The sequence below is a fragment of the Trachemys scripta genome, chromosome 1, assembly GCF_013100865.1.
Source record: "Trachemys scripta elegans isolate TJP31775 chromosome 1, CAS_Tse_1.0, whole genome shotgun sequence".
Classification (NCBI taxonomy): Eukaryota; Metazoa; Chordata; order Testudines; family Emydidae; genus Trachemys; species Trachemys scripta.
Window position 1 is genome coordinate 21,351,474 of NC_048298.1, and position 25,423 is coordinate 21,376,896.

Sequence of the window (25,423 nt, forward strand, 5' to 3'; positions counted from 1 at the left end):
AGCTATTTTTGCACTCACTCCTCTCATTCTCTGTCTAAAATGAGCTTCTGATGACCACTCAGCTGACTCATTTGCTTCATTACCTTCACCTGGTAACTCATTTCTACAGTATCAGAGGGGTAGCCGTGTTAGTCTGGATCTGTAAAAAGCAATAGAGAGTCCTGTGGCACCTTTAAGACTAACCGATGTATTGGAGCATAAGCTTTCGGGGGTGAATGCCCACTTCGTTGGATGCATGTAATGGAAATTTCCAGGGGCAGGTATAAATATGCTGGCAAGAATCAGTCTGGAGATAACGCGGTTAGTTCAATCAGGGAGGGTGAGGTGCTCTGCTAGCAGTTGAAGTGTGAACACCAAGGGAGGAGAAACTGCTTCTGTAGTTGGCTAGCCAGTCACAGTCTTTGTTTAATCCTGATCTGATGGTGTCAAATTTGCAATTTCTACAGGTTCACCAATGGACACATAGTTCTGCCTGCTAGCCCTCAAAATGTGAAGCCTTCTAGGGCTCCATAGACCCAGAAATGCCAGTGCCCTAGTCAGCAGTGAAATGGATTTTAAAAGGAGAACTCATGTAGTCCTGACTAGAGCTGGTCAAAAGGACCCTTTTTATGACAGTGTGAAAACTTTCATGAGAAGCTCTTGGTTTTCCAAAATTTCTCTTTTCTACAAAAAAAGAGAATTTTAGATTTTGACGATTTTCCAGCATATCAATTAATGCAATAGAATAAAAGGTATCTGGAGTCCCACTCATGTCATGCCCCCTCCCCACAAACACATACTGCCAAAAGTGGAACTGTGTAAGGGGAAAGATGGTCTTGTGGTTAAGCAACTAGTCTAGGAAGCAGAAACCAGGCTTCAACTCCCAGCTCTGCTATAAAATCCTTCTGTTGCCTTATGCAACTCACTTGATCTCTCTCTCTCTGTATTTTGGCTCCCATCTGTAAAAGGGGGATAATAATTAGGGCTAACTTTCAAAGCTCCCTCAATGTAGGAAAGGTAAATTAGCAAAAGGAAACAGAAAACTAACACTGCTGCTCACACTGTAGCTTTTCTAAAGTGGACATTTTGCGAAGTCAGATGTGACAAAAGAAAAACAGAGTAAATGAAGAGTTGGGGGAGGGGGACTCTGCGTATCATTCATTTTATTGCACTGAGTGGCAGAAAGGGGAAAAGTCAGAAACAAAACTTGATGTTTCAAAATGTCTCAAGTATTTTGCAAGAAATTTTAAAGAGTGAAAATTCTCATATTAAAACCCTGCAAAAGACAAAAACCTTCAAAATAGCTGCTGTTTTCAGCTACCTCTTGTACAGCTCTAACTCCTGATTCTCAAGCACCAGCCTTCTCCTCACAGAAGCCATGCACTCTGGACTCTCTGCCTTCTGGGCTACCAATGCAGTATTTCCAGCTCTTTTGCCTGACTGGCTTTTTACCCCGGTCCCCAGTGGATCACAAGTTGCATGAATTTTCTCTTGGGGCTAACATTCTTGCAGCCAATATTCATATTCTTTTCCACTATGAGGAGAACAAACATGCTTAGCCCTTCTCTCAGCCCTGCCTCCCTCTCTCAGCCCCAAAATCTTTGGATTTAAGTTCCGTTTAGTTAATAAAACTGAACCATTCCAGCCCCTGAGGAATATGATGCCACACGTTGCTGTAACAGCCCAGTGTCACTGGCACATGGCCCCTTCAAAAGGTGCTGCCAAGTCCACTCTATGGAACTGCTCAGGGCAATGTGGCCTAATAGATAAGGTATTGGCTTCCTAAGCCAGAGATTGTGGGGTCAAGTCCCATCTGGGGTGAGAAGCTCCTTTCTTATCGGGGGGGAGGGATAGCTCAGCGGTTTGAGCATGGGTCTGCTAAACCCACAATTATGAGTTCAATCCTTAAGGGGGCCATTTAGAGATCTGAGGCGAAAAAAAAAACCTAACTGTCAGGGAGAGTACATAGTGCTGCTAGTGAAGGCAGGGGACTGGACTTAATGACCTTTCAAGGTCTCTTCCAGTTCTAGGAGATAGGTGTATCTCCATATATATTTTTTTATTATTATAATGAGAGCTCAAGTAGCTCTGTAGCTGCTGGCTCCCAGGAGACAGCCCATTTCCCCTAGAGGCACGCATTCTGGTCTGTCTTTAGCACAGCTTTTAGTGCTCATGTCTGGAAGGACATAATTCAAACACCTGTCCTAACCACAAGATAAGGACCAGATTCTGATCTGATACACTGCTGTAAACTCAGAGTAACTCCTCTGGTGCTAAAGATGCTTTTATTTCACTTTTTAAAAAAGTAGTTGTCTTGAGTCTTTGGGCCTGCCATACAATATTCCTTGTCAGATGTATAATAATGGCTGCTAGCCTCAGTACAGGCAAGAGGATAAACTTGTACCAATACTCATATCTGGACAGTTTTCTTTTACACGTTGTCTATGAGTAGTAGGCTATTCCTAGTAGGAAGACACCAGAGGGAAAGCAAACCCTTGTAACCTTCACCAAATGGCTAATATTATAACTAGGACTCTACCAAATTCATGGTCATGAAAAACGTGTCATGGACTGTGAAATCTGGGGGCTGTGGGAAGTAATAGCCAGCACATCCCTTGGCCCACGCCGCTTCCCGCAGCCCCCATTGGCCTGGAACGGCAAACCGCAGCCAATGGGAGCTGCTATCAGCTGAACCTGTGGACACTACAGGTAAACAAACCAGCCCAGCTGCCAGCAGATTTCCCTGACAGGCCGCGTGCCAAAGGTAGCCGATCCCTGCACTAAACTGAATAGTCATTATGAGATATGTAAACAGATTATGGTTATGAGGGTTTGAGTGTTTGTACAGAACACTGTAATTTTAACTGTGGTGTGATTTCAGCATCACCTCACAACAGGGCAGTGAAACAATGAGGTAGGAGAGACTACCTCCCCAACCAGATGAGACTAACTATCCATTGCCCAGTCCAGGAATAGACAATGGCGGACCACTAGAGTTAATGGCGGGACACAACTGAGAGTATCAATTCAGGACAAATTGCTTAGAGCAGGGCAGTTACAGCCCTGTAACTTTATTATTAAGGCACACCAAACCAGCCAAACAGAGAGGACTTTGGTCTCACCCCACTGGCTAACCATAAGTCATAGAAGCAATTCCCTTAGACACTCCAGTTTCCTAGTATCACCACCAGTGCCACTTGTTATGGGGATGAATGGTTATGAAAACCAAGACCCTAGTAAAAGAAAAAAGGTTCTTCCGATCCCAAAGGACCAGGCCCCAGACCCAGGTCAATATATGTCAGATCTTACCCACAAATCATGCTGTTGCCAATCCTTTAGAATCTAAAATCTAAAGGTTTATTCATAAAAAGTAAGAAATATAGATGAGAGCTAAAATTGGTTAAATGGAATCAATTACATACAATAATGGCAAAGTTCTTGTTTCAGGCTTGTAGCAGTAATTGAATAAACTGAAGGTTGAAATCAAGTCTCTGGAGTACATCCACAGCTAGGGTGGATCATTCAGTCCTTTGTTCAGAGATTCAGTTTGTAGCAAGGTTTCTCCAGAGGTAAGAAGCAGGATTGAAGACAAAATGGAGGGGTTTCCAGAGCCTTTTATATTCTTTCTCTTGTGGACGGAAACCCTTGGTTCTCCTGTGCAAAATCACAGCAACAAGATGACATTTGGAGTTACATGGGCAAGTCACATGTCCATGCATGATTCAGTTCTTTACAGGCCGATGCCATTGTTTACATGTTAGTTTGAATGTTCCCAGGAAAGCTCAGATGTGGATTGGCGTCTCCCAAACTTCATTGTCAATAAAGTGTTTCTTGATTGGGCACTTTCTGAGAATAGTCCTTTCTCAAGAAGCTGACCAAATGCTTCACTGAGACTACTTAGAATCAAAACACATTGAGATACAAGTACATAGCCAATATTCATAACTTCAACTACAAAAATTACACACATACAGATAGCATAATCATAACCAGCAAATCATAATCTTTTTATAGATACCTCACACGACAATCTTTGTACAATATTTGCTGAAGATATATAACAGTGGTTGCAACAATGATCTATACCAGAGGTTCCCAAAGTGGGCGATACCGCCCCCTGGGGGGCGCTGGAACGATCCAGGGGGGCAGTAGTAGCCTCGGGTGCAATTGGGGGGCGTTGAATAAAAATAAGGGGGCGGTGGAAGCATAAAGAAAGAATATAAGAAAATTTTGAAAAACCGTTCGTACATGTTTCATCTGTTGTGTAACATAGAGTTAAAGTTGTAGTGATTACTTTATTTTCCAAATAAATTCACAAATTATAACCGATCAGGTGTCAAGTCCGCCAACAGCTCTTAACAAGCAAGTGTTGGCAGGCGAGCGTGTCGCACATTGTCGGGAAGTCCAGCATGCATCGGCAGGAATATGTGCGTGTAATGACTTGTTTACAATACGATACTATAAATAGGCGACATGTATGAAATCTAATTTAGATTGTTTCTTAATTGTGTAAAAAGCAGTTAACAATAGTGCAATAAGTATTTAAATTTTTTTATTCATATTCAATACCTTCGATCTTTACGGATTACGGATCACATACAAAGCAAATTGTATTGTTGTTGTTTCAATAAAACAGCAATTTACACGTGAGTATTTTTATACATTTTCTTACATATCTACCATACGTTTCTGTGTCTCTAGTGCTTACTAATAATAAAATCGTAGCAGGCTTGTGTCGGTACAGTACTATTTGAAGTGTACAGTCAATATATTTGTCATATTTTTTATTACAATATTAACGAAAACGGGAATGAAATCGTAAAAAACTGTTAACTATTAACATTTATTTATATCTATCGAATCATCTGTGTTAATTGGTAAATAAGGCGTGTGTTAATAAGGAACAATTATTTAAATAAGGGCAAACTAAATTAAAACTATTAACTGATTTTTAATTGCATATTGATTATTTTTTAATTATTTCTTGATAAATTTAGTTTGATATTTGACAGTTTAATATCAAATACATATATCTAATGCTGAGCAAAGAACAAAACCCAGTTTATTAGTTTCATTAGTATTTTAGTTTGGTTGTCTTTTGCCATCTTACGCAAAAAACACTGTATACCTGATGTCGTGGGCGATATTCTAATAACACATCTTTCTTTACTATATTGTAGGACGTAGGTAGAAATATAGATACATAAAAACACAAATTTGTCACTGCATCTTTCTGTTTGTTCGCTTAAAGAAGGTAGATTTCCAGGGGGGCGCTGAGTAATTTTTTTTCTGAAAAGGGGGCGGTAGGCCAAATAAGTTTGGGAACCTCTGATCTATACAGTCACAGTTTATGTCAATAACAACACACCCCAATACTATAAAATGAACTTGAAAATGTTTCATACTAGAGCTTTTTCCCCATATCTAGTCGGGTTCCACAGGGATTGCATAAACCAGGGCCAAATACACTTGCTTACATCGCGTATGACAGTGCTTCTCAATGCCGGTCCGGGCTTGTGCAGAGAAAGCCCCTGCCAGTCCGGTCCAGTTTGTTTACCTGCCGCGTCGGCAGGTTTGGCCGATGGCGGCTCCCACTGGCCGTGGTTCACCACTTCAGGGCAATGGGGGCTGCGGGAAGGGCAGCCAGCACATCCCTTGGCCTGTGCCGCTTCCCGCAGCCCCCATTGGCCTGGAGCGGCAAACTGCAGCCAGTGGGAGCCGCGATCGGCCGAACCTGCCGACGTGGCAGGTAAACAAACCAGCCTGGACCGCCAGGGGCTTTCTATGCACAAGCAGCGACCCAAGCTTGAGAAGCACTGAGGTATGAAACTCTTCTGCAGCATTGGAAAACAATGAGTGCTTACACCAGGAATAGATACAGACCTATAAAAGTACATGCTTCACATTTCCTTCAGACAGCAGAGAGACTGTGAAATCTCTTTTTATCCAATAATTTAAAATAGAACAGAGAAAGTTTGCTTTGCCCTACAGGAGTCACCTTACCTCTCCAAAATCAGGTACACAGCTCGTGCATCAGTGTCCCTCCAGCTTCTGTTTCCTTTCTCTGGATGGAGTCTGCCCCAATTTGGAAGGGAGATTTAGCCTTCCAAGCAAATCAGAACTCCCCCCACTCCCCTACAGGGGTAAACAGACTTCCAAACACAAGACATAAATCAAACCTCCTACCCTTCACTGTTGGAGTTGCCCACTGCCCTCTCTCTAGGGACTCCAAATAGCCCTTCACATCTTGTATCAAGGACACACATTCACCCCCTCACAGCTGCAGTGTACAGAGCCCAACCCCCCTCTGTACGATGGGCTCCAGCCCCAACACTCTAATAAAATAGCCATATGCTCTAGCCTCAGCCACCCGCTTCTCTACTCCCACAGGGCTACTTCTGAGCCTAGTCAGCTAATCTACCTCTGAGGCCTTCATCATGGCCCTTCTACAGACTTCTTCAGCTTCTCCCTCCTAGGCCTTCCTCATAGTCTCCATTCCCAGCTGCCTCTACAAACAACCATGCCAGATGTAGCCTAGCCCCTGGAAAGCCACCCCTACTCTTCATCACCCTTCTTTCCTGGCTTTCCATTGAAGAAATCCACGCAGACCCTTCTTGCTCTCTGCATGAGCACAAGGGAGTCTGGTATAGTCTTGCTATCACGCAGTCCCCCTCAGTCACCTGATCTAGGAGGACACACAAGAAGGGCTGGGACTGAGCTTCCCTTAAAGGCCCAGCTCATCCTGTGACAGGCCCAGGTTCAGCCCTGATGTAAAGTAGGTTCAGCTCCATTGATTTTGCACATGGGCATTCGGACACAGTAGAACTGCACCTGGTAAAACTAGGGTTGCCACCTGTGAGGTACAAAAAAAAAAAAAAAAAAAGACCTTTAAGATGCAGAGCCAGAGCTGCCAGTGCATTGTATTGGAGGATAGTGGGGGGTGAACTGAGGTCTAGTTGGTAAACACAGAGCTCGGGCCTCTCCTGTGTCGTCTCCCCTCTCTCTTGATAAATCAGGCTCCTTCACCCCCTATTGGATTGGCCAAGCTCCGTTCGCTGGTGGGAGGCACTGTGGTCATGCTGAGGGGGTGGGCAGGACACAGGCAGCTGCTGCTAGGAGATGGGGGAGCAAGGTGGCCAAGGGGGCTGGGCCAAGGACCAAGGGGAGGGATGGCAGCTGTATTGCGGGGCTACCCAGGGCACAGGCTGGCAAGGCTGGAATGTGACCCTTCCTCCATCATCGTCGTCCCCCATCAAGAGTTTGATCAAATTTGCATTGAGTGGTATATTGTTACGTAACTGACAAAAACCAGGACTTTTGAGGTTTTTGACACTTACAGATTTCTCAGGACAGCTATCTCAAAAAAAGGGATGATTCTGGGAAAAGCCGACCCCAAGGCTGAATTTGACCCATAGTGAGTTGACATGCTTCAGAATAAGTGGGTTGTGTGCATATCAAGAGTATTTGATCTAGCAAACTCACACCTATTATTCTTTAAGGACAGGATCAAGCTCAAGAAACCAATAGCAACTGAATGACCATTTTTCTCTAACTCTACCTTTCATTTCTGAACCAACTACAATTTCACTCAGTGGGATGAGACACTTGATTTGTAGAGTAAAAAGGAGGCTGAGTCATGGGAAAACAGTTGTGTACTGAAATGTACAAACCACATTTACAAGATGAATAGCTCTTGGTTAGAGCTGCTTTGCACTGAAGTTCTGTTTCCTAAATGCTCTCTTTCCACATTTTAAATTGATCTTTCTTTCTAAATCAAAGTGTTTGGGGGTTTTCAGTGACTTCAGGTAATGCTGACATCTGCATTAGAATATAGGCTCTGTAAACATAAGATTTTAAGAATGCTAGGCTGAAACCTTTAACCTCTCTCACAAGGGAAATGCTGCTGCTTGCTTCATCAAGGAAAGAGTGACTTAATTAGATAGAATGGGCTTCTTTGAAGTGCTAAAATAACCTATTATCAAAGTAAGAACAAGTTGTTAACAAAGATACATTTTGTCCCTCACTTTTACCAACAAATGTATGTATTTTCTTCTTCCATGAGAGCTGTTCAGTGTTTTGAAAGAACATGTTCTTACTTTTACCCTTCTGTCAATGTCAACCTTTAAGATTATGGAAGCATACCAATAGCTGTTTTCTGTGGTGCAGAAAGTCTGTTAATGCTACATAAACTAAATATGAATTTAAATGTGACTTCATTGAAGGCAGGACCAGGTTCCAAGAACTATTTCCTCAACTCGTGTAAACAAGTGTAGCACCATTGAAGTCATCAAAGCTATGCCAATTTACACCAGCTTGGGATTTGGCCCCAAGTCTCCAAAATAACAATGTGTCAGCCTTCGCACTTTGGCCCTTCACCCTACCCTAAGCATAATCAGTTCCCGTCCCATCGTTTTCATACCATATGCACCTAGGGATTTTGTGGAGGGTGATGAGGTGTTTCTTTGGGAATCAGTCCACACTTAAATGACTGATGTATGTGGGTGGAAAGAACTTTAGGACACCACCCCAGATTCCTGCTGCAGAAGTAAAGCCCATCTTTCAATCCTAGCGATCAGTTTATATTTGTTCATGTATCCAAGGTTCTCTGCAAGGAAAAATGTTAAAAACATGATGAAAGCTGGGGATTTCCTTTGCATTAGTGGCTCCCCTTGATCCAGGGGACCCAAAGGCCAGCTTTGTGGACAGTAACTTTATAGATGCAGAGAGGTCACATGAAGGACCCCAGTCTATATTCCCAATCAGAGTTTCTAAACAGAAACAATTCACAATCTAGAGAATGGACTAATCAAAACCCCTATAAAATCCCTGCCACAGCGACATGCCTGTAGTTGGCTAAACAATGTAACGCTGTAATTCTCATATGATTATCACACGCATTTGGGGCAGGGGCGGAAATCAGCGTGTGGTCATTTCGGTCTCCTCTGTGCTCCCTTTGCTGAGTCTGCCTCTGCACTATGTGCTGGATGACACTCAAGGTTTAAGTTGTGGAATTCCACAGGCATTTAGGTAATCATTATGTTTGTTTAATTTGAAAAGATATTTACTCAACTATCTGTAGATCTAGACCCTACAGCATTTAGTGTTCAATAAGTTAAAATTCCCAGTGTCACCCATAGGTAAAGACTGAGGGCCAGAGTTGCTACCTTGAAATCAGTGGGACAGTACTCCCGGAATAAGGCACTACTCCATGTAAGGGTGAAAGAACTGACCCTTAGTAAGGACTTTGCATATATCCAAATGTGCAAGATCACTTTCAAAGGAGTTAGAGCAGATGACCTGGCACTGATCTGATTACAAGGGCTCCAGTATTTATGAAGGGAACCTATTACTTTAAATGATACATGATTGGAGGTACTGTGGTGCCTTTGAGTGCACCAGATATTTTTCCCTTTATCGTCTACTCATTGAAAGGATGATATTTTTTTTAACCAATGATTTTCTATACTGGTTTATTGCTTTAACACATTGCTTAAAATTAGGTGGCAGCTTTTTGCAGGGGTGGTGCTGCTTTATACTGCTGAATACCACCCTGACACTGCCATCTATACGATTAACAGCTGTTAGTGCTATGTAAACAGTGACAAGAAATGCAAACAATGCAGCCTGGATGAATTTACATAGAGTATTAGAGGAGAGTTTGTTGTCACTATCCGGGAGGAAATAGAAATGAAGTGAATCATTGTTAGACTTTTTCCCTAAAGAAATTGCCTGTAAAATCTATTTTGATTGCTTATTATTGCTGCGCAGCATTGAAAAACTAAAATAAAGTATTTTATCCTCAGAAATCAAGAAAAATAACTATAGCCATAGAACAATGGATGCTGTACTTTTAAAGTACTGAAGGTCAAAGCATAAGGAGAAAACTCCATTATACTTGTATTGCATAGGTGTTTTAGCTTATGCCTAGATTGGATTTGGTTCAAAAAAAAACTTAGGACCAGATCCTCAGCGGGTGTAATCCCATTGAAGTCAATTGAGTTATAATTGACACCAGCTGGGATTCTGGCCCGTAAAGTTGGTTCTGATTTTGCTATGAGAAAATTAAAACAGCAGCAGTTTGGTCCTCAAAGCATTAATGAAAAGGAGTCCCATGCAAACAAAGGGATCGATTTGATACTTTTTTCAAGAATAGGACCAGATTCCATGAGAAGCACCATTAATTCCAGTAGGATTACTTGCACAGCAAGGTACTCGTCAATGTGATTAAGGGTATCAGACTTTAGCCCAGAGTTGGTGTCTGATCCTGCCAGGCAACATACCTATGGTATGTCTCTACAAAGTGTAACACAGAAATTACATTGTGAGGGAGAAAGGGCTAAGGAGGCTTTGAGTCCCTTTGTGCCCTCCCAACCCAGGGCTGGTCTAGGAGCTAGAGAGACTCTTGAAGCTGTGTAGGCAGCTCTGGGGGGCTATTTAAGCTATGGCAGGCTCCAGGGACTGCCCAATGGGCTACAGGGCTGTGTGGCATTTCCACATCACTGTGTGCTGCGACTCCACCCCAACACACACACACACCCTTCAGCATACCCCTCACTCAAGCTTGTGAGGGAGTCCTTGGAAGGCAGCCTTATGACTGTCTTCCTCCATGCCTGCATTAGGGGAATCCTTTCCCAGCTGGAGCTGGGACTTTTGGTGCCCTTTGTGCCGCTCCAGCTTTATCACCAGCTGTACAGGATCTACAATGGGAGTGAGGATCTCACCTCAAGTCCAGTCCTACAGTCTATAAACCCAGGCAGAAGTCCCACCGGTGTCATTGCTGCACTTACTGTAGGACTTATCACCAGCATGACCGTTAGACTATGGCATTTTTCTGTCATTTCAAAAGGTGAGACACACATTTTCCCACAGGTTACTCTCATCTTGAAAACATCTGGTCTGATCCTAATAATAACACATAATTCCCATACAGCACTTTTCATCAGCAGATCTAAAAGCACTTCACAATCTTTAATATATTTAGCTTCACAACACTTCTGTGAGGTAGGCAGATGAAACCCCATTATCCCCATTTTACAGGTGGCAAACTGATGCACAGAAAGGGTAAGTGACGTCCCCAAGGTCACTCAGGAAGTTTGTGGCAAAATAAGAAACTGAACCCAGGTTTCCTGGGCCTTAGGCTAGTGCCCTATCCTTTGGACCGTTCTTCCTCCATATTGAAGTCAACAACACCAACATCATTAACTTTGGTGGGAGCAGGATTAAGCCAGCCAAGGATCTGATGCAATGATTTATAATATTTCCTTTTTATGCTAAATTTATGACAGCATGAAGAGTGCTATGAAAGTTCAAAGACAGATCCAATTAACCCTTGGAGTAAGAGGTCATAACTCCCATTGATTTCACTGGGAGCTACATCTGCTTATGGTAGACCTCTGTTTGGTCCAAACAGTGTACACATTTCCAGATTATCCCATTGCAGAGCTAATGCCTATTTAATCATATCAATGTATCCAATAGCACCACAGTTTTCATTGAAATGTATTTTGTTTGATGTAGATTATTGCTCATCAGAATGAGGAATTGATCTGAGTAGGAGTGTTTAGAGAGAAGACAGGCTCATTAAGAGAGAGGAACAGGGGAATAGGAGGTTCTGTATTTGCAAGAATACAAAGTTGTGATGGAGGTGGAGCTGCTGTGTACTAATGTATGAATAGGTGGTTATTGGAATAGTTCCTGTGTGACGAGCCTGGTTTAAATACTGGGATCATTAATGTATGACTATTCTGGGTTAAGTCAATAGGACTTGAGGGGAAATAAGCAGAAGAATGAAATAATGACTCTGCATAGGACAGCCCCATCAGCAAACACTTGAGGGTTGTTACAGGACAATGTTGACCTCCCCGTGAGACAATCAGAGTGGTTTTGGACAGCAGGGCCAAAAAGCCTGGGGAACTCAGAGGACAAGGGAACTCAGACTACATAAAAGTAACTCTTTCTCCAATGTCAGAGAGGTGCTGCTGAGAAGCTTTATTCATAGATTCATAGATTCATAGATTATAGGACTGGAAGGGACCTCAAGAGGTCATCGAGTCCAGTCCCCTGCCCTCATGGCAGGAACAAATACTGTCTAGACCATCCCTGATAGACATTTATCTAACCTACTCTTAAATATCTCCAGAGACGGAGATTCCACAACCTCCCTAGGCAGTTTGTTCCAGTGTTTAACCACCCTGACAGTTAGGAACTTTTTCCTAATGTCCAACCTAGACCTCCCTTGCTGCAGTTTAAACCCATTGTTTCTGGTTCTATCCTTAGAGGCTAAGGTGAACAAGTTCTCTCCCTCCTCCTTATGACACCCTTTTAGATACCTGAAAACTGCTATCATGTCCACTCTCAGTCTTCTCTTTTCCAAACTAAACAAACCCAATTCTTTCAGCCTTCCTTCATAGGTCATGTTCTCAAGACCTTTAATCATTCTTGTTGCTCTTCTTTGGACCCTTTCCAATTTCTCCACATCTTTTTTAAAATGCGGTGCCCAGAACTGGACACAATACTCCAGCTGAGGCCTAACCAGAGCAGAGTAGAGCGGAAGAATGACTTCTCGTGTCTTGCTCACAACACACCTGTTAATACATCCCAGAATCATGTTTGCTTTTTTTGCAACAGCATCACACTGTTGACTCATATTTAGCTTGTGGTCCACTATAACCCCTAGATCCCTTTCTGCCGTACTCCTTCCTAGACAGTCTTTTCCCATTCTGTATGTGTGAAATTGATTTTTCCTTCCTAAGTGGAGCACTTTGCATTTGTCTTTGTTAAACTTCATCCTGTTTAACTCAGACCATTTCTCTTTGCAGACACACAAACACGCACTGGTGTGTCTGAAGAAGTTAGGCCTTTCTAGGCTTCCATCGGGAAGCCTGTAGGAAAGATAGACGCATATACAGGCCATTCACTGTTATGAAATCCTTTTTTTCTTTTATGTTATACTTTATTCCTACTGTGAAGATGAAACAATGCTTTGGTTTTAGGAAGGCTGTCTGGCCACTGGTCACAGACGCACAGGCGTCAAACCTAGCCAGACCTGCTGAGGTAGCCACAGTTGATTCACAAGGTGCTGTAACCCAGGGCCAGGTCTAAGAGTCAGAGAACCTCATGATTCTAAGAAGAGAGGGAAGGCATGAGATCTGTCACTTGAGAGGGTGCCCTCAGAGACCAGAGAGGGGAAAGAGGTGCAGCTAACCCTGTAACACTAACACAGATTGTTTTTATTTTTTTCCATAGCCTGGAAATCTACTTTGGATACATCTAGGGCCTGATCCAAAGCCCACTGAAACCCTATAATTGCGATCAGGCATTTCTGCCCAGTTAATGACAGCATACTAATCAGATTTCATTTGCTTCCAAATAAAAAGGAGGGCTCCTGGATAAACAAAGCCTTCTGAGAATTAGTTGGTGCTCAGTCTCATTTTAAAATTCATTCCCTTGGAAAACACAGTTTTAATGTCACAGCCAATACATTTTTGCCCCATGACGCAGTATATATTTTGCAGAATGAAGACTAACAGCAAGAGCTTAGTAAATCATGAGCATAACAGCATAACAATTTGTTCTTGGCAGGATCTGACCAACACTTAGTCCTGCCATGAGCGCAAGAGACTGGACTAGATGACCTCTCAAGGTCCCTTCCATTCCTACGAGTCTATGATTCTTTGTCCCACTGCTCAATGATACCCTGTAGATTCATGTTTTTATAAAGAAAAAAAAATGCAGCATCCAACAGGGAAAGAGATTATTGCCAGCTAGAGTGCTCCCCCTTCACTTGGATTGCTACATTACTCAGGGAAACTGAGCTACCCTGTCGCCCCAATGAAGCCAAACTGCTACGGCTGCCTGCCCCAACAGTTGCCCTGAGAGTCCCTATGATGTGTATGTCCTCCTTGTGGAGGGATAGCTCCATGCAACCTGTAATACAGCTTCATGTGGTGTTGCCTTCCCAAGAAGTTTATGATGCACATTCTTGACTTCCAGCAGCCCAGCATTCACCCTGTCCCATTTCTTCTCCAAGCCTGCCCCTTTCCCCATGCAGATGAGTGGACCTGCAGAGGGCCCTGCATAGCATTCAGGAGGAAAGACTTAGATCCATACTTAGAGGGGGCATGGAAGGGCTGTGAGTGTGTAGCTCTGAATTTAATCCTATGTGTCCACATTGCTGGACACTTTAAATTATAAGCAAATATGTTCAACAGACAGAAAGCTGATCTGATTCCTTAATGACTTCTGCACAGCACCAGACACTATTTCAGTGCTGCTCTGACAAGTAACTTGGAGTCTGATACACCACTTGGGAAAAATGTGCTATATGGAAATCAGTATTAGAATTGTGAGCTACCACTTTAAATGCTCAGGGGATTTTCCTGGCCCTACTTGAAAGCTATGGGGCTCTACCGGGTAAGGTGTGAGATGGGCCTAGGAGAGTCAGTCCCACGGAGAACCAGTCTAGAGCCAAGTGGGAAGACTTATGCCTCTTTCTGTTTCCGAGAGCAGCCTGTTTTGTCTTTCTGTTTTGCATTCTTGTGTGATCATTCTGAATTCTACAAAATAAAGTACTGTTACAAATACTCTTGCTGAAAAGTTGCAGTGTATGTTGTTATCTATATTCTCCATCTGTATGCCATGACCATAACAGAAAACACCACAAAAACTATCAGAGGGGTAGCCGTGTTAGTCTGAATCTGTAAAAAGCAACAGAGGGTCCTGTGGCACCTTTAAGACTAACGCTTTCGTGGGTGAACGCCCACTTCATCAGACCCACGAAAGCTTATGCTCCTACATGAAAACTACTTTTTTGAAAAACCTAATCAATATTTATTTCTAAAAGTTAAGAATTTATTATTATTTTCTAAGTATTTTATGGGTTTAGGAGATTTTTCTGGTTGGAGTAGATAAATTCCTTCCCCACCCATGTTTCAGCTATACAGGAGAACAAAACAAGCAAATTGTTTTTGTTTTTTAATTTTCTTCCTGAGAACACTCTGCTTGGTGTGGTGTCATGATCTCCCCAATCCTAAATTAAACTCCACAGAAAAACAGTACCTCCTGCTGCAGGAAATTCAGCTTCGTGTACAAAATTGAATCAGTTTATAACCTACACACACATGGGAGAGCAATATTAAGGAACAGAGCCTACACAGACCCTTCCCTTCCAGAGAGGGATACTTGGAAGCCTAGAGAAATATACAGGTTTATAGAAGTATTTAGAAGAGAGGAATGAAGTTAACTACATAAGCTAGAATCACTATAGCACAAAATGAAGGATTTACATGGAGGACCTGATTCTATTCAAAGTCAAAGCAACAGATTTGCAATTGATTTCAGTTGGCTCAGAACTGGCCCTGGAGTTTGACAATAAAAGCAACGTGGGTTGGATATTTCAATGAGCAGCCCATCTAATAAACATCAAGCTTCACAATATGAACCCCAAGACTGGCTCTTTGTTCAAATTGCAGCACTCTGCCCTCTACTTGATATGCTGGATATTGATTGGAGGTTGATGGATTTCCACTCCATACGGCTAAATGCAGTGCATTGATTGGAGGGTTACTTTTTATAGACATCTTCCAATAGCTAGGGGAATGATATTAGGGGTAAAATTCCAGCTAGGCTGCAATTGGAGACTGTTAACCTTGGTGCTTACTCTAGCTCCAGTGTGAAGAATACCTGATAAGACCTTAGTGATTAGCGTCTTAAAAAAAATAGTCTTAGCACAGCATGATCCCTGCAAATAGAGGAACCAGGGACTAGCCATCCATCACAGTAAAGAAACAATGCATTTAAAAAGCATTTTATTTTATGATTTTTCTTCAACATCCCTTCCGTGTGAAGGTAATGATCTGTAGTGCCAGAGAGCCTTTATTCGACGATTCATGCTGGGGGAGACGTGTCACTCCAGAATGGCACAGCCGCCAGGAGAAGATACTCCTAGGTATCTGAGGAAGCGTATGCTGGAGCAGCAGCTCTATTACCTGTTGAACAGTCTCAGTGAGCACACCCTGAGAGCCTGGTCCCAGATCTTCTGATTTGTACAAAGCAAGGCGAAGGCACATTCATGCCTTCCCTACCCCTTTCTGGAGTAGCTAATAGCTGTAACAATGCTACCAAGGAACAATAATTGTGCTCCCAACAGAACTCTGTCCTACCAAGGGCACTAGAAAAGTCAGGAGAGAAGAGGATTTTTTCTTTAAATTTCTGGTACTTTCTGCTTCAGGTCCATCAAAAATACCACAAAAGCATATCATAGAGGGTTTCAGAATTTCTGATCCTAGACCGATCGTAAAAATGCAATGGCTCCTGCGAAGAAAACAGCGCTACCAGTGTACATCAGAGTCATTCCACTGAAATCAGTAATGTTGCTCTGCATTTAACTCTGCCAGTGTAACTGCTCTAAGAATCTAGTCCATTGCTTTGCAATACCCTTTATCATACATTACAACCACTCAGCTAAATCTAATCTCAACCTCCATTCTAGAAACATAAGTTGTCGCTGCTGCTAACTAACTTTATCAGCCAGTCCAACTTTTCAATGAAATATTTTCATTGCTTTTCTAATGATCACATTTTGTTGCAGTTGGTTTGTTTTATTCTGTCAGAAAAATCTCAACAGTATGTATTATCTCAATCTAGTTGAGTATTATTGATGTCACCTCACCGTGTGGCTAGTTGCAAATCAGACTCAAAGAAAAAAAATAGAACCCAAATTATTTATTAAAGCAGAAGTGGAACAGAAAATAAAATTAGTGAAAGTCTTTCAAGTGCTGAAAAAGAGTAGCAAGCCTGAATTTTAAGCTTTAATAAGTAGCATGGAACATAGCCAAGGAGTATGATTAAATGTTAGGAATCTTGATGAACAATGATTTTCTTTTAGTATGTGTGACAGCTTCATTGGTTGGACCTCAGATGTACACACTTTCATGTGCTTTGGTTAATCTACACATACACTGCACTCTCCAAACATGATTTGAAGACAAATGCCAGAGCCATGAGCAAGTTAATTATAAGGTCCCTCTGCATCAATAGATTACATCTTGAGCTTCATGTGCCTGTCACATTACGGACAGGGCTGGCTCCAGGCACCAGCTTGGCAAGCAGGTTCTTGGGGCGGCCACTCCAGAGAGGGGCGGCAGGTCCAGCTATTCGGTGGCAATTCGACGGACGGTCACTCACTCCCGCTCGGAGCGAAGGACCTTCCGCCGAATTGCCGCCGCAGATCGTGATCGCAGCTTTTTTTTCTTTTTTTTTTTTTTTTGGCTGCTTGGGGCGGCCAAAACCCTGGAGCCGGCCCTGATTACGGATGCAGCTTTTATTTATTTATTCAGATTTATATTACAATAAACAAATGATCACCTATCCCAAACTACCGGCACCCCCCACAAACTTTAAAAATACATTTTGTAAAATAGACAGACCCCAGCAATTTCCCGCAGATAACATTACCCAGTAGCAACAGAGAGAAACAAAACTTTAATATAAAAATCATTATGAAAACCATCCCTAGAGTCCCCCTCCAACCATTCTCCAACTTCCCAATGGGCTGAGCACCAGGGACGGTCTTGAATGTTACCAAACTCAGTCTGTGATGGATCCTGGCAGTAAGTAAGTCCCAAAGGTGCAGAGGCCTAACGGGGAAGTCCTACTAGCCACTCCCTCTCTTATACTCATGTGGCCACAGCTTAAATGCCTCTGCTGACTGCGGATGTGCCAGTGTAACTCACACACCTATTGGGTGTGGTGTTCTATCCCAGCTAGACCACTTAGAGAGAGATTGGAACCTTTGAATTTGATTGAAAATCAAAATGAATCTGCTCTACAGCCTGAGCTAAGGGCCATATGGCTTTTAGCTCATGCAGTAGAACGGGGATCGGCAACCTTTGGCACACGGTCCACCAGGGAAAGCCCCTGGCGGACCGGGTCGGTTTGTTTACCTGCCGCAGGGTTCAGCCAATCGCGGCTCCCACTGGCCACGGTTCCCCACTCCAGGCCAATGGGGGTGGTGGGAAGCGGCGGCCAGCACATCCCTTGGCCCACGCCACTTCCCGCAGCCCCATTGGCCTGGAGCGGGGAACCACGGCCAGTGGAAGCCATGATCGGCCGAACCTCAGGACGCGGCAGGTAAACAAACCAGCCCGGCCTGCCAGGATGCTTACCCTGGCGGGCTGCATGCCAAAGGTTGACGATCCCTGCAGTAGAGACTCGTGCATTTAGCTCCAGAGGCCCCAAGTTCAATCCTGCCCACCGATGACCGGGGGGCTGTCAATATTACACCAATATGGCAAGGGGAGAGAGATGGTCACTTGGGTAAGTCCCATGTAGGGTTTTATAGGTTAAACCTCTATACCCAGAAACCAATAGCAGAGCACAGGTTTCATATTCCCACACAGAGAAATGCAATTAAATAGGCCACTCAATTCTGTACTAGCTGCAATTTCCACATGGATTTTATCTGGTTTCATCTCTGGTCCTCATACTGGTGTGCAGGGAGTGCAGCTGCATGCAAGAACCCCCACTCTATGGGGTGTATCTAAGGAGCCCTCTGAAGTCAGGGGGAGACTTTTTCATTGATTCAGTTGGCTTTAGATCAGTCCCATTCCGCACAGGGTTCAGGAAAAGTGACATCCCCTGTGTTCAAGTGCACTCCACATATCCATTACCCCACAGGAAGCAAGAATGAGGTGGGGTCATGCTTCTACCTCCTCCACAGAAGCTTTTCTCCCCTCCACACCGCTACCTCCAATATACCAGTGCAGGGCAGTAGCAAGGGTTACCACCTGGATCTTTGAGACCCTGCAGGAATTTTGCTGCTACCCTAAAGTTTTTTCAGTGGATTCTCAGTTAACTATAAACTGAGGATGAAACCCCGGTTCCATCGAAATCAACAGCAAAACTCCCAATGACTTGAAGGGGACCAGGATTTCAGCTGAAAACAGTAGGGAGAGACAGGAAAAACAAAAAAAAGTGATGAGTAAAGAGGAGTCAGAAATGCATCAGAGATCCAGGGAGAAAATCATCTGATCTGAAATCACTTATCTTATTAACTGTAGTTCCCCCCTCCCATTTCATTTTCCATGCAACATTTGCAAAGATGACTCCTTTAAAAGAAATCAGAATTCTAGCTAGGTCCATAAAAACAAGGTTATAAGCCTTTTTTGAATGTCTCCATCCCTCCTGCTAATAAGAGACCAGCTCCCACCTACACAGCATAAGAATTAGTAACTAAGAAAAGCTCGTCCATGCGAGGTGCATATTTAAGGGGAGAAGAAAAGATACGATTTTAAAAGAAAAGATGAGTAAGTTACGGTAGCCTCTGGGTAGCAGGAACCAGCATGTTGAATGTTTCTGCATGTTTTATACACATTCAATATTAATTCAGTTTCCGTGGCAACTATGACATCCCGTGAAATTATATACTACCATTGAATTATAGAGCATCTTAAAGCAAAATGCACCTGCAGCTAACGGAGACACTGTTGTAATTTAAAATGTTTCTCCTGCTTGTGTGAGACTTCAAATTATCCCTTAAAACGTATTCCTTTCTTTCAGATGTAGACCACTAAGATAGATTTAAGCAAAATCCACTGCTAGGAAATTGGTTTCTTGACTTGTGTTGTCCAATAAGTGTCTGACCCATGTCTCTGTGTTTTGTTATGTTTTCCATAGTAAATAGTAACCATACACCTCGAGTCTGCATGATTATTAGCTTAGATTAAGAGTAATCACCAAAACAAGCAAGAACAAAAGGAAGTCGCCATCTGAGAACACAATGTGTGTCTCTCCATAACAGCTGTATATTTAGAAATGGCAGCTCCCTTCAGCAGACTCCTGGAAGTGGAAAGGTACAGCACACACACACACACACACACAATAGGTTTCACAGCTTCACACATCAAACATCTGACTTAGTCTATAAGCTCCTGAAGGCAGGAATGGTCTTCCTTTATGTTTTTAGAGTACTATCACAATCCTGTTCATCTATAAAATAATGCCTCCTTTTTTGGATCAAGTTGTGAGATATACAGGAGACTGTGCATGATCTGAGTGGTTTTAGGAATTCCTCAGGAAAATAAAATAAAGGCACAAGATACAAATTTTCATGACATGGGTGTCATTATCACAATGAATTCAAGAAAAATGTGACATAAGCAGGCTGCTTTCCCCCAGTTTATAATGGCATGTATTTCTAGCTACCTGCTTCGTTTGGATTATTCATCCTAGTATTCTTCTCCTTTTTCATTGCTCTACTGCAACAGGGTTTTTTTTTAACCAAAACAAAGACCATTGTCTAAGTGCCCATGGCTGCAAGATGCTCATTTCAGCAGCAGAGGAGGCTGTGCAACATACCTCAGGCCCTACTGGAAAGAGAGGGAAGACTTAGGAAGGCAAAGAACCGCTGTGGTAAGGTGCTGAGTTCCCTTCTCAATGAGGGCTGAGGGTTGAGGACCAGCGATTGGTTACCCTGATTGTTACCATTCGATGAAAAACGGATGTTGTTACAGTGCCACCCAATTTGCTCTGTGTAATGCCCAACAGTTCTAACCTGGCAAAAATGTGCTGGAGGCATTTTAAAGAATTTCAATGTTCCTATTTATCTTACTAAGTATATTTCATGTAACTAAAGTTTAAGCCCACAGAGTGAAACCCTAAGCCCACAAAAGTCAATCCCAAAACTCCCATTGACTTCAGTGGGGCTAGGATGTCATCAGTAGGCTTTTCTAGGTCAGATACATTCATGTATTTCAACTTTTACACCCCTGTTCTTCACTCAGGGTGCTTCATAATAATTAAAATATAAAATGCAGATAAAATCCACACTGTACATTGAACTGCACAGACAACATTACAGTGATGTCTGCCCACCACAACGCTGCATAACAGAATAACACTGCATCTTCCCATCTCCTCTCCAGTCCTAGCAGACTATGGATATGGTGTTCTGTTGGCTAAGTGGTATTTTCCTTCAGACCTATCTGGAATTAATTCCATACAAGGTGCACTTCAACTCAAACCCAAGGAGGAAATGATTGGTCTATGACTAATATTGCACCTAGCACAATGGGACATTGATCTCAGCTGGGACTTTACTGAAATACAAAGAATAATAAAAATCCACCTCCTCAATTTCCCCAGGTGAAACACCAGCTACACTCTGCCCAATGGACTGAGCCAAAGACACCTGAGACTTTGCAACCATTTGACTCCTGAGAGGATAGAAAATCAAAATACTACAGACAAATTCATTCCTGGCGTTAGTGCAGTTACAGCAGGAGTGAATTTGGTCCAGTGACACAAATATGATAGCATCAAGTGTTTTGTCCCGAGAAAGGCTGAATAGATGACAAAACATGGGTTAGTTGGAGCTGTTAAGGAAAGACTAAACTTTGAGATAGATCTTCATTATTTTGAATCAAAACTCCTTACGCTTTTCTGCAGTAAATATAGCAAGACTGATGAAGCACTGACCCAGGGGCAAAGGTTGCCAATAGCTTTGTTCTTTTCAGTAACAAAAATATAAATGCAGCACAAAGCTATCCAAAAGAGGGGAAATGGGCAATTAATCCTATTACCAAACAAATCCTGACCTCTGCAAAACATCCATGGTAAAATAGGCTAAAAACTGTAACTAACTGTGAAAATCCCAAGGACGTGTAAATAGCGTACCATTTAAGGTAAGACTATTTTGTGATTGTATAGTGCATGAGTGAACCCCTGTAGTCACACCCTACACATTATTGTAATAATCTTTGTACAAAATACTCCTTGTGAGGTATCATTTGTAAACTAATAACTCATTCGTCAATAATGTCATGGTGAAAGGTATGTAGAAACATTATCTGTAACGTTGTGAATTTCCTGGCCTGTATGCACATGTTCAGACGCCATGTAACCCTGATTAGGCAGGAGTGGTTAAGCAGGTATATCATAAACAAAGGAATGTGTGTTTACCTCAATTTACATATAAATAGTAAACTGGGTTATTGAGGCAGCAAGGGAAAGACCAGGCAAATCTACATTTCAGCATACACCGGGAAGAAGAAAGAGCATGGGGGCACCTTCCCCCTCAGACTCCAGGTCACCTTTGTTACTGTTTGAATACATTTTTCTTTGAGAGGTAATCCTCAGAGGAATCCACTTCAAAGGGGGACTGGACTGTAACAGTGAGAGGCAAAACAACACAGTCTCTCTCTCTCTCTCTCTCTCTCTTTCTCTTTCACCTAAGACAAAGGAACCAGCCCTTTGGGGGCAGATCCTGACTTGAAAATGTGGTCAGCCCTGTTGCAGGGAACGCGTGATAAGAATTCTATCTTGAACCAAGTCTAGTGTGTTAAGTTTTAGTTACTAGAAAGCATTTTATCTTTATTTCTCTTGTAACCATTTGTGACTTTAGTGCCTTGTACTTGTACTTGCTTAAAATCTCTCTCTTTGTAGTTAAATAAACTTGTTTTATTCTTTAATCAAAACTAATCCAGTGGTGTGTTTAAACTAAATTGTTTGGTAACGCTAATTAAAGTAGCAAACTCTTGTATATTGACCCCTTACAGGACAATGGACCTGCAATATCTGAACTGTCCAGGAGTGGGCTGGATAGTTTCAGAACACACATTTTGGGGGGAAATCTGGGACTGGTCATATATTGGGGTTACCCTGCAAGTGGTAGCCAAGGCTGGTGGAAGCTAGGGAGTTGACTGGAGTGTTGTTGGCAGGCTGTAGCTACACACAGACATTCAGGGTGTGACCTACATGCTGTTTGGCTGTGTGTGAAGAGCCTGCGCTGAAAGCTTGAGCAACAAAGTATTGTGACGCATCCAAGGTTGCAGGGCAGGGGATGACACAACCCCTCACTAGTCTGCATTGCACCCCAGAATGTGATAGTTTGCCCATCGTGCTTAATTCCACAATTTGTCCGATAGAAGTCAGGAGAACCACTCAGAGTAGTAAGACACATGCAAGGATTGGGCCCTCTAGATGTATATATGCATCATCAATAAAATGCAGCCTCTTCTGGGATAGAGGACAGCAGGTAGAAGGCACCAGCAGGGGAAATTTTGGCCAAGGACCTGCTTAGATACTTCAGTAATGAGAATATTGAAATAGACAGGTAGACTCTGAGACAAACTTCTTCCATTATAAACTATCATTAGGCCTTTAGTGCCCATGCAGAGCAAACCAAGCCTCAGTTCTTAAGGGATCATCTGAAAGACCTACACATTATACTCTTGAAGATAAAGCCCAGCACTAAATCTGGCAGAACACATGGCTCCAGCAAATCTAAACTGTGCAAACACAATGCTTAGACCCCTAAATTATCCCTTCCAATATATAATTTACACTAAAACCTGCTATGCTGATTTCCACCAGCTGATGAACTGACCTGTAGAGTTTATATTATATTTAACTGCTGCCTAATGTTTAAGTATAAAACTTAAACACAATGACTTATACATGTGTAAGCAGGATCTGAATGAACTCCTTGACAGCTAGTTGGGGATGGGGAGAGGCTTCAGGAGCAAACTGTATTTACATGAACACACCTACTCTGTGTAGGTATCCAGCAGACAGGAGCTGTGTAGCTCCAAGTGATCAACTTTCGCTGGTGTTGGGTTACAAATCACTATAGTACTGAATGCAGTGGTAGTGAAATACTGTTATCAATGTTATCTTTATTGTATGAGTAAAGGGGAGCAGGACTGTGCTGAGCCTGGCCTGATTGAGGGGTCACCCTCAGTTGAAAGGAACTCACTAAGCCAGGGGCTTGAAAAGTAAGAGGGGGGGGGAAAGGTGTGAACTTCCCCCAAGGGCTCCCACTCTGGTTTAACCTGTTCCTTCCCACTATTCAAAGATATAGCTAAATAGGCTTCATTAGGAGGCTTTTGTTATGTTAAGTGCTTTACTAAGAGCAGCATGGACTCTCAAAAGACTGACCAGCAGAGAGGCGGGTGGCAAAAGGTGACCGGCAAGTGGAGTGGAACGAGTGGCTGGTGAGGCAGCAGGTGGAGAGGAACTGTGGCTGGTTGAGCGGCCAGCCAGAGCAAGTGCTCAGATCGCAGAACAAGCCAGGTGCCTTCTTCTCCTGGTGGTAGGTGACCTCACACAGATGCATATCTGAACCCTGGGTCCTCACTGACCAAGGACAACCACTGTGAGTGGGGTATGGTGAGCGAGCAGAGAGGGGCACAGTAAATGCACTTTTGGTTGTAGAATTCAGGAACATGGGGTAGTGTGGTGGGCATCCTGCTCACAGCTTTATGAATCCTGCTTGTTGCATTTTCCCTAATTAATGTCAGGTCATTTCCTTTCTTTCATTAAAAGTTTCTTTGCTACACTCAGACTCTGTGCTTGTGAGTGGGAAAGTTTTGCCTCTCAGAGGCGCCCAGGGCTGGTGTGTACTTTTCCTAGCTTACTGGGTGGGGACTCGAGCTGGTTTTGTGTTGTATTGTTGAAAGGGAACCCCTAGATATTGAACCCAGCCCTGGTTGCTGCCGACTCCACCTGGCAGAAGGGTTACACATGCAAAGTCGGGGTCTGCTGTCTGCATTTACACTGTATGCCTTATAGGCAGCAAAGTCAGCTTTTGGGGTCTGAGTATTACAGCAGCCATGGGGAAAACAAAAATATCGGCTCCTATATGCATTACAATCTTTCTGTTGCCAGAATAGGTTCTCACTGTGCCCATTTCTCATTACTGTCCTTGAGACTGATCCCACTTTCCTCCTTTGCCTCAGTGGGCACCAGTGTAGGCCCCACATCATGAGAATGACATTCAGGATCAGAATTTTAATCCCACATATTTTTTAAAGACTGCCGTATGGAACGCCTTTGACCTTTTCAGTGTTCTCTGTTTGATTGGCTGAACATTCTATCCCCTCCCTGGGGCTCCCTCTCTGACTCTGTTACTAATCACATTGCAGAGGAGTACAAATGTCAGAGCAGCACAAAGCTACACTCTCCAGAATCCAGGAAGCACTGCAATTCTCACATTGCATCCTTGGAACGCAGATGATGAGAAAACAAGCTCATACGACAGATGGGAACCTTTCCTTGTGAAAATGAATGTGAAAAAGGAGCACCCAGCATTCGGGGGCGAGGGGGGGGGTCATTGTCTCTGCTGCACAGTTTCTTGCAGAGGTCTTAACACAAATTCACAGGCAAGTTTATGAAAGTGTAGATGGAATCTAAGATGGTATAGTTTGCACCTTCTTCCGGCCCCTTTAGTGAGCATGTTGCTTCAATTTAGACTCCCTTACATGTCAGGAAGTGGCTGTAAGTAGGTGAAAGAACATAGGGATTGATATCCCAGATCAGACCGTGGTCTGACAGTGGCCAGCATCAGATGCTTCAGAGGAAGATAAAAGAACTCAAAATGGACAACTATAGCACAACCAATCAAAGGAGACTTCTTCCTAATCCCTGTCAGCTATAGGTTGGTGTCTGC